The following is a 15764-nucleotide window of genomic DNA, read 5'->3' as shown; positions in this document are numbered from 1 at the left end:
TCTGGACAGCAGGAGAAAAGAAGTCAAGTGAGAAATTATAGTTATTTTGTTATCTTTAACAATCTTGACTAGGCACAGAAGAATCAGTATGGAAGGAAGGAAGGAAGGAAGGAAGGAAGGAAGGAAGGAAGGAAGGAAGGAAGGAAGGAAGGAAGGAAGGAAAGAAGGAAGGAAGGAAAAAGAAAAAAGAAAGAAAGAAAGAAAGAAAGAAAGAAAGAAAGAAAGAAAGAAAGAAAGAAAAGAAAGAGAAGAAAACAAACAAACAAAAACAAACAAGGAACTACTAAAGCACTTGTTCATATCCAAGTTACAGAGATCAGTTCCAGTGTTCAGAAGATGTGAGACAATGCTGTAAGATAATGACGTTCACAGCAACAAAATTCATCACTAGAGATGTTGTATAGTTTATGTAAGGTATGTAGAAGGAGACCGTATGCTCCTTTTAGGGTACCTGGTCAAGGACCTTTTCCAATGCAACAAGGGATAATAAGAAAGGGAGACAGTGACAGGATCCTAGTCTGGTCAGTCACGCTAATTTATAAGAGCATACGACAGTGCAGGAAGGATTATGTCAACAGGGTTACTTGATAGAGGACTTCTACGCTGGGAGACGATGACCAGAAACAAATCTTCCAGTCACACTAACTGGTGGGCTAACAAGCCACAAGCACTGCTGAGAGGGATTTAGGAGAATCTTAGCAAATAGAGATAGAGCGCTGACAGTGTCAAACTAGTGGATGCTGCTTAATGTCTTTGCTAACTATTGTGCATTGTGCAAATTAACTAAAGAAAGAAGCCTTGGGCAAATTAACTAAAGCAAGAAGCCTTGGGCCCCTTACTAAGGTTAGTCCCTTGATAAGAATGTGAGCCTATCCTAAGAAACTGGCAGAAACTGGTCCTGCGGATGGGCAAGAGCCAAGGAGCAACTGAGTCTGTGCAAAGACAAGAGGTCAACTAGCGGTGATGAGGAAGACACACCAACCTTCATCCCCACGACCCCCAGTGACCACTACCAGGAGACACTGCGCAAGTGCAGATGGGAGGAGCTTATGGAAATGTCTTGAATTAATTTTAATATGAAGTGGGGACAGGTTATGCATATGTATAAGTGCATTGTGAAACTTAATGCATATGTAACTCTTTAATGCATATAACCATGTCAAGTTGCTGCGTCGCGTGCGCACAACTTTGGTGGGACCACCCCCCGTGCTGCCCATCGCTGAATAAATATACCTACTTTACAATCCTGTATGTATATGTATATGTATAATCTTGATTGTGGAGCCCGTTTTCCGCAAGTCACCACCTTCAGGAAGGCTGAACCTTACAGCTGAGAAGATTGTGAGCAAAAGGACCCCAGACTGGGAGGGTGCAGTAACTACAGACCTCTGCAAACCCATGGGGGTGTGCAGGGAGAAGAGGGAGCAGGACTGTTTGTGCTGCCTGTGCAAACTGCCGCACCACGGCATGACTGACACACCGTGGGCTGGTTGCCTGCGGCCTGGTTGCCCACCCTGTTTGACCCCGCTTCTGGTCACTCCCGCTCCCCAGGGGCTGCCTTTATACGGCTGGGGGGGGTGCTTCTGCCTCTGCCTATGCCCATCAGCCACCCTTGTGAGGGCTGCTGAGTCCTGGTGGCTCTCTTGACTGCCTCGAGTGGTCTTGATGCAGAAAAGTGCCTGCCAAGATTCCCCACTCTGCTACAGCACGCATCTGCCCCAGAGCCAATCTCCTCGGCTGTGACTACATATGTCTGTGTGTCTCTGGGATATACGCTCAGCAGGTTGATCCTGAAAAAGGAAAAGCAGCAGCTGTGTCCTCCAGCCTGGGCAAAGACCTGGGGTGCCTGGGTGCCAGGCTGTTCCCCCTGTGGCCAGGCACAAGTGGTCTTGTCACTGTGGTCTTGTGTTTGATGTTCTCCCCTGTGATATCCTTGTCTCTAAATTAGAGAGGCATGGATTTGGTGGAGAGATCTCTCAGTGGGTAAGGAGTTGTTTGGATGGCCACACTCACAGAATCACAGAATCACAGAACTGTAGGGGTTGGAAGGGACCTCAAGAGATCATTGGGTCCAACACCCCTGCCAAAGCAGGTTCCCTAGAGCAGGTTGTCCAGGTAGGCGTCCAGACGGGCCTTGAATATCTCCAGAGAAGGAGACTCCACAACCACCCTGGGCAGCCTGTTCCAGTGCTCTGTCACCCTCATCGTGAAGAAGTTCTCTTGCATGTTGGTGGGGAACTTCCAGTGATCCATTTTGTGGCCATTGCCCCTTGTCCTGTCCCCACAAACCACTGAAAAGAGGTTGGTCCAAATCCCTCTGTCTACACTTATAAATACACTTAAGGTATTTATAAACATTAATAAGATCCCCTCTCAGTCTTCTTTTCTCCAGGCTGAACAGACCCAGGTCTCTCAGCCTTTCCTCACAGGGGAGATGCTCCAGGCCCCTTAACATCTTTGTGGCCCTCTGCTAGACTCTTTCCAGGAGATCCCTGTCTTTTTTGTACCAGGAAGACAGGTACACAACTCACTCAAAGAGTTATGGTCAATGTCCAAGTGGAGATCAGTAAAAAGTGGTGTTCCTCAGTGGTCATTGAGACCAGCGCTGTTTAACATCTTTGTTAATGACATGGGCAGTATGATTGAGACTAACTCTTAAAGCCTTAGCACATTCCCTAGACTAATCTTAAGACAGTTTAGCTGTAGACTTGGAAAAAGTACTTTGCAGGTGACTGAACGATAGCAATAACAATAATGTGAGCTGACTTTTGGATGGAAAATGCTTTATTTAATCAGAAATTAAAATTTGTCTTGATTGTATTATTTTATTTTTTCAGAAAAGTAAATTCAAATTTATTTATTTATTGCTTATTTTAGTCTTTTATGGCCTTCTTCCCAGCTAAGGTCTTGAACAATTTTGCATTAACATTTTCGTGAGCTGTGGACCATCTTCCTAAGTTCTTCTCTACAGGACTCTTTTTTGGAAACATTTGTCATCACAGTTCAGCCTGAGATGGACACAAATGTTGGATTAGTACATTATGACACAATATTTATTGGTGAAGACATCAAGAAATTATAAGCTTGGAATGTCAGGGAGGGAGCAAAATAAGAAATTCAAATTGGAGCTGAACTTGGCAAGGGATGCAAAGAACAATAAGAAGGGATTCAAGTGCGTTAGTCAGAAAAAGAAGACTAACGAGAGCGTACCCCTTCTGATAAACAAGATGGCAACCGGTGGCAACAGCCATGGAGAAGGCTGAGGTACTCAACAATATTTATGCCTCAGTTTTCACTGACAGTCACTCTTTCTCCACCTCTCAAGTCTGTCAAGTCCCTAAACCTCCAGGCAGGGACGGGGGGAGTGAAGATCCTCCCACTGCATGCAAAGGTTGGGTTCGAGACCATCTGATGAACCTGAACATACATAAATCTGTGGGGCCCCATGAAATGTATTCTAGGGTCCTGAGAGAACTGGCTGATATAATTGCCAAAACACTCTCCATCATATTTGAAAAGTCATGGCAGTCAGGTGAAGTCCCCCATAACTGGAAAAAGGGAAACATGACTCCCATTTTAAAAAAGAGTAGAAAGAAAGACACAAGGAACTGTAAGTCTACAGTCTTCCCTGGGAAGACCCTGAGAAGTTCCTCGGGAAGACCCAGGTAACTACAAGAATACAAATCATTCCTGACCAACCTAGCGGCCTTCTGTGATGAACTGACTACATCAGTGGAGAAGGGAAAAGCTACTGATGTCATCTACCTGGATTTCTGGAAGGCCTTTGACATGGTCCCACATAACATCCTTGTCTCTAGGCCTGAGAGAGATGGATTTGAAGGGTGAAGTATTTGGTGCATAAGGAATTGGCTAGATGATTGCACCCAGACAGTTGCAGACAACAGCTTCATGTCCAGGTGGAGACTAATGACGAGTGATTTTCCTCAGGTGCCTGTATCGAGACCAGTAATTTTAAATATCTTTATTTAACATAGACTGTGTGCACCATCAGCATTTTTGCAGGTGACACCAAGCTGAGTGCTGCAGTTGACACAAGAGAAGAAAGAGAGGCCCTCCAAAGGGACATAGACAGGCTTGAGAAGTGGGCCACATAAACCTTCTGAAGCTCAGCAGCTCCAAGTGCAAGGTCCTGCACCTGGGCTGGGTCAGTCCCAAACATCAGTATAAATTAGGTGATGAATGGATTGATAGCAGCTGTTTAGAGAATGATTTGAAGGTACTGGTGGATGAAAGTCTTGACACAAGCCAGCAATATGCACTTGCAGCCCAGAAAGCCAATCAAATCCTGGGCTGCATCAAAAGCAGCATGGCCAGCAGGTCAAGAGAATTAATTCTCCCCTTCTACTCTGCTCTCGTTAGACACTTGGAGTACTGCATCCAGTTCTGCGGCCCCAAGTACAAGAAAGATGTGGACCTGTTAGAGCCAGAGAAGAGGGCCACAGAAATTATCAGAGATCTGGAGCAACTCTCCTATGAAAAAAACGTTGAGAGAGTTGGGGTTGTTTAGCCTGGAGAAGGGAAGGCTCCAAGAAGACCTTACCGCAGCCTTTCAGTACTTAAAGGGGGCTTATAGGAAAGGCAGAGAGACTTTTTACAAAGGTGTGTAGTGCCAGCTCAAGGGGTAATGATTTTAAACAGAAAGAAGGTACATTTAGATTAGATATAATGAAGAAATTCTTCACTATGAGGGTGGTTAGATACTGGATCTTGTTGCCCAGAGAAGTTGTGGATGCCCCATCCTTGAAAGTGTTCAGGGTCAGGTTCAACGTGGCTTTGGGCAGCCTGATCTACTGAGAGATGTCCCTGCCCATTGTAGGGGAGGTTGTACTACATGATCTTTAGAGGTCACGTCCAAACCAAACCATTCTATAATTCTATGAAATCTGACTCCAGAATACATGCGTGATTATTTAGTGAGTGTGCCACATTCCAGTATTGTTGACACAGTACAGTGCTTAAGAAATTCCTTAAAGAAGTCTAGAATTGCTTGTTCTTCCTTTGTAGCTCCTCAGATACGATCAAGAGGACCACCTTATAGCTACAAATACAACCCATTATCATAATTTCTGCTTCTCATTTGACTAACTCAGATAACGAAAAACTATAAGAATAACTCATAACAAATCTCACCAAAATTACACATTGCACACACACACAAATAAATAAAGGCAAAGTCCACCTAGTTTTGTGCAATCACATCTGTTAATATGACTATTTTAAAATAGTTAGAAGTGCCATCTGCTGCTATTCACAAGAATCCCACTCCCTCAGTCACCCTTGCGTAAAAGGGACTCATGTTCAAGCACTAACATGTGTCTCTGTCAAAACAGTAAACTCAATCTTCAACACATACTGAAGTCTGATATAGTCTGCTGGTTGGATTTATCTTTATTAGGAGTATAACCAGACACTTGTGGATTTTCCTTTGCTTTTGTTAACATTCAGTTTGTTTACAAGGGTTTTGCAATCTGCATATTAACAGAAATTGAAATATTTGCCGTGCTGTCACCATACTATCTTCCAGAGACATTATTTTATATAGCAATGGATGAGGCAGACTGAGAAGCAGAAATAACTCAGCACAGGTTCTTTCTAGTCTTTGGTGAAGGAGAACAGGAGGGAATGCTAAGTGCATGGAAAAAGAAAAATCAACTGTATAGATACACAGTAATTTTATAAAACTTAGATTCTACTACAGAATTCGCCAAAGACAGAGGAAAATTACTTTTTTTTTTTCTCTTGAGCAACTATTACTGATGTTGATAAATGTGAACGTGTACTAAACTGTTATATTAAATTTACAATTATAAAGTTGAAATATATCTCTATGAAGGAAAATCACTTATCAGACAAGTATGGGGAAAATACAGCCAGCTAAAATCATTTCTTTGAGATGACCATGGAATTAATCTTGCAGCGAGAGAATAACAGTATTAAGTATCTAAGCACAGCTGCTCAACTTCTGTATTGCTGCTCATTCTGTTTCATTCATTGTAATTCCTCCACCTGGTGTGATACTAGCCACGATCTTTCTGGAACTACTTCTAAGAACACAGACACATAATCCTAGTCTTACTGGCAGATAAAATATTTGCCTACCTACTCTACAGCAATAACCCAGTTAAGAAAGTTCCTTTTCTCTTAGTGTCACCTCATGTTCAAAAGGTAGAATACTTAGTGTTGTTTTCTGAATGCATATGTATAATATCTGTACTCCCTTCTCCACAGTGAAAATTTCCTTACTGAAAAACAGGCTTTTCAGTATCCTGAAACTTTACTTCAGTCAAAATACAGGATTGATTTTAAGGGTTCTGTTAAGGTATAAGAGTGTCTACCTTTAATGTCTTCTTTTTTTACTAGCAAATGAACTGATTTTATAATGAAAAGTAGACTTTTTTTTTTCTGAACATTTGAAAACTTTGTGTATATGAATTGTATATTATATGAAAAGCCAAGTTATTGATAAAGGATTACATCTTAGCACAAATGAGTTACCTGCTTTTCAGATGCAACAATACTGTTACTGGTGAGATTAAGTTCAGAAAGGATTAAGGATTTTGAGAAGGAAGTTCTTAGCTCAGTAAAGACCTTTTTTCCGTTTCCTTTTTTTACCTGCACCTGTAACAGTTACACCATCTATTAAGTGAAAACTGTGGTCCTTGGTCACTTAGTCATGTGTAAGGCAAAAATAAGGGCAATGAAAAGAAATGAAAAGGGACCCAGCAATACTGGGAACCCAGGATAGGAATACAGTAAGAGTGATCTTTGAAAATGTCAAACTAATACACCTAAAGAAGAGTTACTTCAATACCTCAGAGATTCAGTGTTGATGTGGGAGACATAAAAGAAAAGTAGAACTCATAAAAGACAAATTAAATCTGTTTCAGTAAGGCAGAATGCCAGATGAGAGAAAAAATTCCAAATGTTTTTTGTGTTGCATATGTTAAAGTCATATCATGGTGAAAAGCAGAAAAAATATGTCTATGTCAATGTTGTACAAACCACTTGGAACATCATGTTTGACTTTTAGGATGTAAGAGGGTGTCAGAATTAGCCAGATGCACTGCATGGATAAAGGAAATTTGATAGAGCTCTAAAACGGAACACTAAACTCTGTTCATCCAGATGAATTACATTTTGAAAAACTCCTGTTAACACTTTGTGTAAAAGTTGAAAAAGTCATTAATAAAATCTTTACTGTCTCTGTATGTCTATCCATCTTACATTGTAGGACAATCTGCATGGCCTCCTCTTGGTAAAACAGCCTGGATAATACATTAAGAACTAGAACTCCAACAGTGTGTGTGACCAGAATACCCCAAACTTTCTCCTCTGAAAGGATGCTTGCCTAAACAATAGTGATGGTCAACAGCAAATTAACATTAGCAAAAAATTACTTAAAATGATGATGAACCAAATTAAATGGTATCCAGAGGATGAGCGAGAAACTTTAGAAGAAAAGATTCAGCTTGAAAAGTCATGTGCATTAAGATACTTGGGGGATAACAGAGTAAACCTGGGTGTAACACCAACAGAAGTCACCTTGACAGCAATATGGTCTATATTTATTTCTCAAGAACAAATAAGAGCTAATGAATGTCTAGTAATGTGGTTTATATGTTGCTTTGCTGATTTGATCCAGAAGGTATGTCTGTGTGATTGTCATTTAATTATGTGCTATTAAAAAACAAACAAACAAACAAAAACACACTGATTCTGATTTGAGTTGAGCTACGTGAGCAGAGCAGTTTTTTTCTCGTGTCATTCTGTAATTTCCATACCATGTATGGTTGGTGTGTGCAACAATTATACTTGGTATCACTCAAGGAAGCTCAATGAGGGATTATTTACTTCTCTGCACTTCTGTTTTTATAATATGACCATAATTTCTGTCACTGATTTCATTTCTTTTTTTATGAAGTGCTGATGGCAAGCAGATTCCTAATTCCCTGCAATGAGTTTGCAGAATTTACTACTGAGATATTGCCTGTTGGGATTAAATATTCCAAAATCCACATTTTGTTTAAAGAAAAGTTTTTTCTAATTGTAAATAAAGTTTTCAAAGTACAAGCAGTGAACATGAAGATGAAATAATGTTTGTAGACAGACTGAAGTCCAGCCAGGATCAAACCTTGTAAAAGAAGTTTTGTCACCCCTCTGTAGTGGCAGCTGTTTGCAAACACCCACTACCACTCATTCTCCAGCACTGCCTGTTGCAGATCTGTGTCCCTCTCTGGATGATAGCAGGAAGGGGAAGGGTTGGCTTGTTCAGGAAACACTGAGTGCTTGAAAAGCCATTTTCCTTTCTCCAGATGTAGGAAGGGAGCTTGATAGGGCACTTGCATGGGCCAGTCTCCAGTCTTTCTGTTAGGATGTATACCTCAACTTAATTAACTATTTAAGGTGTGTTGTACTTATAATGTTTATGTTCTTCAAACTACTGCACCAGTAAAAGCAGTCCTGTCCTGCCATACCATCAAAACATCCAGTTTCAACCTGGATAACTGGATAGGAAATGAATGACTAAATGTATTAGGTGTGGACACAAGCACAGCCCTGATATCCAGCTCTACTAGAACTGTAACTATGGGACAAAAATGAATTTCACCCTACTAATACCCTTATAAAATGTATTCCTGAACTCTTGTCATACAATGCCTGTCCTAGATGCAGGATAGCTCAGTGCCTCTGGCCATGTTGCTTCACAGGAGTGACAGAGCTTCTGGCCATGATAGCTCCTGCTGTTTATTAACTGAAGAAAGTGTTAGTGAAAAAATGAATAACTGAATTGTTGGAAACACATGATTCTACTGTATGAAGACACAAGCTACAGTGTCCCCAAACACTTTTGCCCAATGTCCTCTGGAAGCTTGCAGAGACTTCTGCATAAACAGTAGACTGCACAGATGCCCTCTGGATTATGTTCTACGCATCTTCACTGAGGGGAGAATAAACAAACTAAACCTAAATCTAAACAAATCTAAACCTAAATCCACACACTGTTCAATTTATATTGATTTTGCCAAAGTAAGTTGTTGACTTTTAACTCATTGTTAAGTATTTTAAAAATAATAATAATAATAATAATAATAATAAAATTTACTTCTGGAAGTCTTATTGTAAAATGTTTCCTTCAGGCTGACTTTCTCTTGCCTGGATGAAGCTCTACTCTTCATAATTGTTCAGTTTTCAGTTTTCAGTGCAAAGGACAGTCCATTTGACCTTTTATCATTTGTACTTTAAAGATGAGTGAAAGGCAACTGACATTAACGTTTGACAAACCTGGATCATGTTCCGCGCTGATCTGCCAAAACTGCAACCTCCACCTGACCCACATTTACCTGCAGCTACTCAAAGACTATTATTATACAAAGGACATAATCCTCTATAAATACCAATGTGGGAAGCTTTCAAAGTTTAAGTATCTTATGACAAACATAAACTTATGTCTGGCTGGTAAAAATGGTCACTGTCCTCTATGTTGACTCACTATTTCTGGTCTCAATCTGCTTTAGTGCTTTCGTTACTTGGCTTAGGTGTTCAGTGTGAACAGAAAACAACGAAAATAAAATCTGGAAGAAAGCCTAAATTGATTTATTTTCAGAATTTGGGTCCTTGGATCAACACTAGGAGATATAACTCATTGACATCTTGGATTAATCTCTAAAACCACCACTATTGATTTTATACCAACTGTCTTTAGCCCCTGTTTTTCAGAACAGGAAGCATGAGAAGATGGTTTTGAGGGCAAGGAGAGACATTTTAGGGCTGTTCAGAAGGAGCCATCTGGAGTACCATACTTCAGAAAGGATGCATGGAGAATGGCTTCTGGGAACGGGTCTATCTGCTCTAAATTGTTATAGCATGTAACTGCTGTAATTTACCTATAGAGTCACAGGAACAGTAAAGGAGATAGAGAATTAATCTGTACTCCCTTTACCATGAAGTCAGCAGATTTATCTTTCATTTCCTTATTTTCCCATGGAACCTGTGATTACCAGGAGCAGAAGCATCTTCTATGGTAATTTAAAATGAATAAATAAAAGAGGTTATATATTCTGTGTTGAATGTATCTTTCTTTTTGCTTCAGAAGTGGGTAAAGAGAGACCAGTTAATTGCTTCAGTTGTTTTTACGAAAATAGACATTTCTTCTGATGAATCACTTTATTAAAGTGTAAGAACTACTTAAAACTGTGGCATAAGAAAATTGCTGAGGTTTATTTCTAATTAGGGCCATGGAGAATGAAGTTATTTCATTTATTACTATATTGAATTAATATTTTGTATTTAACTGCAGGTGCCCATTTTGATGATTCAGTCTGTTCTAACCATTAACAAATAGAAAATGAAACTCCCTCCTTCTCAGAGAAAAATGCCACCAAAAATTTTTAGCAAAAATAACCCATTTCCTGCAGAAAAAAAAAAAGGAGTATGTATGCAGATTTTGATAGCTAGTTAAGATGAAATGAAAATCCATTCCCCCAAATAAAATTTTATTATATTTTTAAAAAGACTTTTTTTCAGACTCATTGAAAGAGATGCAGAGATTCTCTCCAAAGTGAGAATACAAAGATGAAAAGAATAAATTAGGAAGGCAATTTTAAGGGTAATTTAAAACCTTGTTGAGTTAGTAATCTTCATGAAAATATAATATAAAGAGGTTTTATGATGTAAATAAAGTATTTATTATTATTATCATTATATTGAACTTCAAATGATGCTATTCTTGGAAATTCACGAAAATAAACTGAGGAGTGCCTTGGGTTGGAGAAATACTTTTCTCTAAGGAGGTTCTCAGAAATCTTACATGACACAAGTAGGATCTAGGCAGTTTTTCTCTTCCTATGCATATGATATTGTTCTCTCCCTACCTCTCCAACTCTTGCCCATGTGCCTACCTCTTTGCTCCTGCTTTGTTATTTCTCTTTAGCCCATGGTATGCAATAACACGATGAACACCTAGGAAGAATTTATTTCTTGGGCTAATGACAAATACATATGATCTAATCCTGTGTGGTGTTTATACACTTGACAATGTTTTGTCTTTTCATCTCATTGTTTTCAGATTAGAACAAATATTTAAGAGGGCTTTTTTTTTTTTTTTTTCCCCAAGACTGTCTTTTGGTGTAGCCTGCATGAACCCCATACACCATTACATAACAGCTGGAGATGTGCTGCAGATGTTCTGATTTTCATTTACGAATGATTAGCCATTCTTTTTTTAAAGCATTGCAGGGAAGCAGTCCTTGATCCTGATTGCCTTTTGGCTAGGCCTCTAGACTTCGGCTTAAATGGATGAGAACTTTTGATCCTAGAACGAAAAATGAAAACAGTTGTTAGGAACAAGTGTACTTTTTTCCACAGAAAGGATATAAAGTCAAATTTTGATTCTTTTCACTTCAGTATAAAATTAAATACATTTTTGCATTTTGTTTTGCCTTTTTACTCTGGCCTTTCTACACAACTCAATTCAGAATAAATACAGATCAAGGAAATTATTGACTAGTTAGAACAATTTGCTCTTGAATTGTCAGAATGTTTTGTTCACTGTTGATAAGGAACAGTTTGGTAAATTCAATATGTTATCTTTTTGGTGTAGAACACAAGGATTGATTGTTTCCATAACAGCAGCATGAAAAAGTACTTTGGTGGTGTGAGTTGCTTCATTTAAAGAATAATAAGCTATGGGTATATGTGAACTGTTTCTGATAATAATGACAGTATTAATTTTAGAATGAATATGTACAATATAACTGAATATGTATATATTAACTTTTATATTTTGCCATTTTTTTTAATGTGGTCAACTACAAAAGAGAGCTAAAATTAATAAAGAAAAGAAGAATTGTTATGTTTTTTCTTATGAGAAGCTGAAAAAACAATTCAGATATGAAATATAAATTGTTTTGTTAAAACAAAAAGAAAAATAACTTTGCAGAAATACTAAGCAATTTTTTTGTGGTTTGTTTATCAAAATTTACTAAAGTTCTAATAGAGAATCCCTTCCATATGAGATATACTTTTTAATATATATATATTTTTAATTATGATTTGCATAGTATTACACTTTTTTAGGTGGGCTAATAAGTTTGTCGTAAATAGTAACACAGCCATCCTCTTGGCTTTGTTTGGCTTGAGTAATAAGTTTAGTGAGAGACATTCAGCATGCTTCCATATGGGAAATCAGTGGTACAACACAGGATGTTCCATCTGAGTTCTTTACACAACAAAGCTCAGAAAGAGAAGTTCTCCACCCAAAGGGCTTCTAGCCTAATAAGTCAGTCTCTGGTTTAAAATTTCTGACCAACTACTTTAAAACAACGGATAGTATTTTTCACTTTGGCACACAGTGAAAAAAATAATAATAATAAAAAATCCAGCCAAGCAGGACTAGGTAGAAGGCAACTTACTCTGGCAGATGTCTTAAAGAGATAGAATTATTTTATAAACACATGCAATACTGGATCTTTCTTTCTCCAGCCAAGAAATTTACGTTAATATTGGCTACAGGGAGGCTTTTTTCTTAAAGGAGTTATTGTTTTTGTTGTTGTTGTGTGGTGTTTTTTTTTTTTTTTTTTTTTAACATTCAGCGGCTACATCTTTAACTTTTGCTTTAATGTTATTTAACACTGGTGACATTGAAGTCTAGCATTTTTTATAACCTTTCCTTTTTTAATTTCTAATTGCACAAATTATAATTTGCACACATAGTATGTAGTAGGAAATAAATGTGCTTTCTATCACAGCACAACCTGATAATACAAATAACAACAGCATCTGTATCCTGAGTGAAAACTGTTTTCCTCATTCTAAATGCCAAAAACCTTGAGCCTAAATCTGGAATCAGACTTTAAACATAACTTGTCTGTCTTCATGCTGTTTTGGCAGACAGAACAGAAACTGAGATCTTAAAAAATCTATGTGCGCGTGCATCGTTGAGTCTTTCCCTTAGTGTAGTTTCTTAGGTATGTTTGTTCCCATGCGATCTATGTTTGTCTGCTTTATGTAAAGTAACATAAAGAATTTTAACTTTTCTTTGATTAGCTACTAGAATCAGAATCACTGATTTTTTTTAAAACAAATATTTAATTTATTGTGATCAGTTCACATGGGAAGGTGTGCAGAGAGGGCACTGAAGCTTGGATGGCTCGATCAGGAAGCAATGGTATCCACCCGGCAGAAGGCCGTGGCCTCTTGGAGCTCAACACCCACCACAACCGATGCAGCTTCCCAGACAGAGCTCTGGGGGAACACACCGCCAGCCAGGTGTCAGGATGCAGGGTGAGCCCTGCTCCTGCACCAGCACAGGAGTGAGCACAGCAGTGCTCAGGAGTGAGCACAACCATGGGAGGTGCACCCAGGTGGAGGCACTCCTCTGCCTAGTGACAGAGCTCAGGGAGAAGGTGAGTATGTTGAAGAGTATCAGGGAGTCAGAGGTAGAGACAGACCACTGGAGTTGCTCCTTACCTTCCATGGGACAGGCCCAACAGACAGAAGGGACACACTGTATGAAGGATTCCCTATCCTCTCCCCACATGGCTGCACACAGTGACCTAATGGACAAGGGGCAGTGGCAACAAGTCCCTGCCCAGCGTGGCTGGTGCATCTCCTCAGTGAACACCCCACCTTCCCAGGTGCCTGTGTGCAATAGGTATGAGGCTCTGCAAGTGGAACCAAACGATATTGAGGAGTACGGTTCATCTAGTTTGGAGGTGTCATTGAGGGTAAGCCAGCCTATACCCTGCATCAAAACTTTGCACAAAGACAAAAGGTTGTGTCATTGTCAGAGGAGACTCCCTTCTGAAGCGAACAGAAGACCCAGTATGCAGACCAGACCCCCTTCATAGGGAAGCCTGCTGCTTCCCAGGGGCCTGGGTTAGAGATGCAAAGAGAAAGATTCCTTCTCTGGGGAAACCCTCAAATCGATTTTTCATGTAGGCAGTAAGGAAGTTTCAACAAGTCCAAGGGCAATCAAGAGAGACTTCAGGGTCTTGGGACAACTGGTTAAGGGATTAGGAGCACAAGTAGTGTTTTCTTCTATCCCTCTAGTTGCAGGGAATTATGATGGGAGAAACAGGAAGTGCCCACAGATCGATACCTGGCTCCAAGCACTTTTGTCACAGGCAGGACTTTGGTTTGATGTTTGTTTGTTTGCTTTCATCATGGGTCGTTTGACAAGACACCAAGCCTGCTGGCAACAAATGAGGTATGCTTGTGTCAAAGGGGGGAAATTGTTTTTTAACAGGAGTTGAATGGACTCATTGAAAGAGCTTTAAACTAGATTTGAAGGAGAAAAGGGATAAAACCAGGCTTGCCTGGGAGCAGTATGCCAGTAGTTGTGAGATGGTATGCTAGCAAGGTCCTTCAGTCTGTTGTCCCAGAGGAGGTAGGGGATGGAGAGCCATGTGACAGCAAAGGCACAAGGGTTACTGATGGGTTAGAAATCACAGAAGTGCCCAGGAATTGTCATGAAGGAATTAGGGCTTCTTTACCCCAAAAGGTAATGGGATTGCTGGCTGGGGGAAACACAGTAACAAGACATAAGGAAAATGCTGATGCCTTCTTTGCCTCAGTCTTTAGCAGCAAGACCAGTTATTCTCCGGGTATCCAGCCTGCTGAGCTGGTAGATAGGGACAGGAGCAGAACGAAGCTCTCACAATTCACGAGGAAATGGTTAGCAACCTACTAAAACACTTAGACATATACAGGTCTATGGGGCCAGATGGGATCCACCCAAGGGTACTGAGGGATCTAGCAGACATGCTCATCAAGCCACTTTCCATCATTTATCAGCATTCTTGGCTACTGGGGGAGGTCCCAGTCAACTGGTGGTTAGCAAATTTGATGCCCATCTACAAGAAGGGCCAGAAGGAGGACCTGGGGTACTACAGGCCTGTTGTCAGTCTGACCTCAGTGCCACAGAAGGTTATGGAGCAGATCATGTGGAGTGCCATCTCACAGCACATACAGGACACCAAAGCGATCAGGCCCAGTCAGCACAGGTTTATCAAAGGCAGGTCCTACCTGATGAACCTGACCTCTTTCTATGACAAGGTGACATGCTTAGTGGATGTGGGAAAGGCTGTGGGTATGGTCTACCTAGACTTTAGTAAAGCTTTTGACAACATTTCACACAGCATTCTTCTGGAGAAACTGACTGGTCATGGCTTGGATGGGTATAAGCTTTGCTGGGTAAAAACATGGCTGGGTAGCAGGGCCCAAAGAATCATGGTGAATTGAGTTAAATCCAGCTGGAGGCCAGTCATAAGTGGTGTCCCCCAGGGCTCAGTACTGGGGCCAGTTCTCTTCAATATCTTTATCAATGATCTGGATGAGGAAATCGAGTGCACTCTCAGTTAGTTTGCAGAAGACACAGAACTTTGCAGAAGTTAGGCACGAGTATCGATCTGCCCAAGGGTAGGAGGGCTCCACAGTGGGGTCTGGATAGGCTGGACCGATGGGCAGAGGCCAACTGTGTGAGGTTCAACAAGGCCAAGTGCTAGGTCCTGCACCTGGGTCGCAACAAACCATGCAATGCTGTAGGCTGGAGGAAGAGTGGCTGGAAAACAGCTGCCCATCGGAAAGGGACCTGCGTATACTGGTCAATAGCTGGCTGAATATGAGCCAGTGGTGTGTTCAGGTGACCAAGAAAGCCAACGGCATCCTGGATTGAATCAGGAATAATGTGGCCAGCAGGACTGGGGAAGTGATTGTCCCTCTGTATTCAGCTCTGCAGAGGCTGA

The sequence above is a fragment of the Cygnus atratus genome, chromosome 8 (assembly GCF_013377495.2).
Source record: "Cygnus atratus isolate AKBS03 ecotype Queensland, Australia chromosome 8, CAtr_DNAZoo_HiC_assembly, whole genome shotgun sequence".
NCBI lineage: Eukaryota > Metazoa > Chordata > Aves > Anseriformes > Anatidae > Cygnus > Cygnus atratus.
Note: the sequence above shows the minus strand (reverse complement) of the source record.